The 2,314-nt window shown below is 39.3% G+C and overlaps 1 pseudogene; it reads right to left on the bottom strand.

The window, feature by feature from the left end:
* Positions 1-1,389: 1,389 nt before the first annotated feature.
* On the bottom strand, positions 1,390-1,854 carry LOC102819577 (annotated as a pseudogene).
* Between the last annotated feature and the right edge of the window lie 460 nt (positions 1,855-2,314).

The raw sequence follows: 2,314 nt of genomic DNA on the forward strand, positions 1-2,314 counted from the left end.
ACCAGGTTTATATTTTTTCACCATATTTATTCAACCTGTATGCTTAGCAAATAATCTGAGAAGCTGGATTATATGGAGAAGAGCATGGCATCAGCATTGGCAGAAGATTCATTAATAACCAGAGATACGCAGATGATACAACCTTGCTTCCTGAAAGTGAAGAGGACATAAAATACTTACTGATGAAAATCAAAGAGCACAGACTTCAGTATTAGTTGTACCTCAGTGTAAAGAAAACAACAATCCTCACCATTGGACCAATAAATAACATCATGGTAAATGGAGACAACATTGAAGTTGTCAACAACTTCATTTTGCTTGAATCCACTATTAACACTCATGGATGCAGCAGTCAAGAAATCAAATGACATATTGCATTAGGCAAATCTGCTTCACAGGACCTCTTTAAAATGTTCAAACAACAAACATCTTTGCTGTTTGAGAACTAAGGTTCACCTGACCCAAGCCATGATATTTTCAATAACACCATATGCGTGTGAAAGTTGGACAATAAATAAAGAAGACTGTAAAAGAATTGATGCATTTGAGTTGTGGTATTGGAAGAGAATATTAAAAGTACAATGGGCTGCCAGAAGAACCAAAAAAGTCTGTATTAGAAGTACAGCCAGAATCCCCCTTAGAAGCCAGAATGGTGAGACTTCTTTCATATTTCGGACACATTATTAGGAGGGACCAGTCCCTGGAGAAAGACATCATGGATGGTCAGTGGAAAAGGTGAAGAACTCACAATAAGATGGATTGGCACAGTGGAAGCAGAAATGGGCTCCAATTTTGAGGATGACCCAGGACTGGGCAGAGTTTTGTTCTGTTGTGCATAGCGTCCTTATGAATCAGAACTGACTCGACAGCACCTAACAATAACATCCCTGGTAGCCATCATAGAAAGTTTATGATAGAATGAAAACCTTTTCTTGACTTTTTACAGTTGTAGTCTCATATAATAGCTGTCTCTTTGCAATTGACTAATTTTACCTAGTATAATGTCCTCCAGTCTCCTCCATGTTATACACTGATTGTGGGTTCATCATTATTCTTCCAGTTTGTTCCACCATTCCTCTGCTCATAGGCTGTCTCCATCATTTTGCTATTGTGAATAATGCTGAAATGAACATGGGTGTACATATATTTATTCATGTTACCACTCTTATTTCTTGAGGATATATACCAGATAGAGAGATTGCTGGATCATACAGTGTTTCTATTTCTAGAACTTTGAGAACGTGCCATACCATTTTCCACAGTGGCTGTACCATTATACAGTCCCACCAGCAGTGTAGGAGGGTCCCATATTCTCCACACCCTCTCAAGCATTTGTTGTTTTCTCTTTTTTTTTCTTTCAGTTTATGTCTTTTATTACTTCATACACAATTACTTGTCTTCTGGTTTATTGAAGCAATAGGTCAGACAACACTTGCCACAGTAATGTCTATCAAAATAGCTGGCCATAAAAACTCCAGCACCACGTTCATCTGAAGGACACTCCCAAAGAAGGCGACTAATTTTACCGTTCCATCCACCTTGTAGTATTTTAGGACAACCAGCTTAACCTTCTTCCTCTTATGCTTATTCTTCTTGGGAGTAGTGTAAGACTTCTTCCTTTTCTTGGTGCCACCACGAAGTCTCAACACAAGATGAAGAGTGGACACCTTTTGAGTGTTGTAGTCAGACAGGGTGCATCCATCTTCCAGTTACTTGCCAGCAAAAATCAGGAGGAATTCCTTCCTTATCCTGGATCTTGGCCTTTACATTTTCAATCGTATCCGAGGGTTCGACCTCAAGAGTGACCTCGAGAGTGATCGTCTTCCCCGTTAGGGTTTTTACAAAAATCTGCATCTTGGCGGCAGTCCCACCTGAGTATGAGGGAAAGGACAAGATGGATAAGACCCAAGAACATAAGAAATGTGGGAAAGGGGAGGTCACAGGCCAGAGAGCAACCAAAGAGACACACTCACGGCAGATGCTGTTTTCTCTTTTTTGGAACTTTGTTACTAATGCTGGAGTGAGATGACATCTAATTGTTGTTTTGGTTTGCATCTCTAATGCCAAGTGGTTGTGAGCATTTCTTCATATGTTTGTTGGCTGCTTAAATGTCTTCTTTGGTGGAGTGTCTGTTCATGTCCTCTGCCCATTTTTTAATTGGATTATTTATCTTCTTATTGAGGTGTTGAAGTGTTCTATAAATTTTAGACAGTAGTCACTTGTCTGAAATGTCACTGCCAAAAAAATTTTCCATCTGTGGGTTCTCATTTTATTCTTTTGGTGAAATCTCCTGATGCACATGTGTGTCTAATTT

The sequence above is a fragment of the Chrysochloris asiatica genome, unplaced genomic scaffold, assembly GCF_000296735.1.
Source record: "Chrysochloris asiatica unplaced genomic scaffold, ChrAsi1.0 scaffold00222, whole genome shotgun sequence".
NCBI lineage: Eukaryota > Metazoa > Chordata > Mammalia > Afrosoricida > Chrysochloridae > Chrysochloris > Chrysochloris asiatica.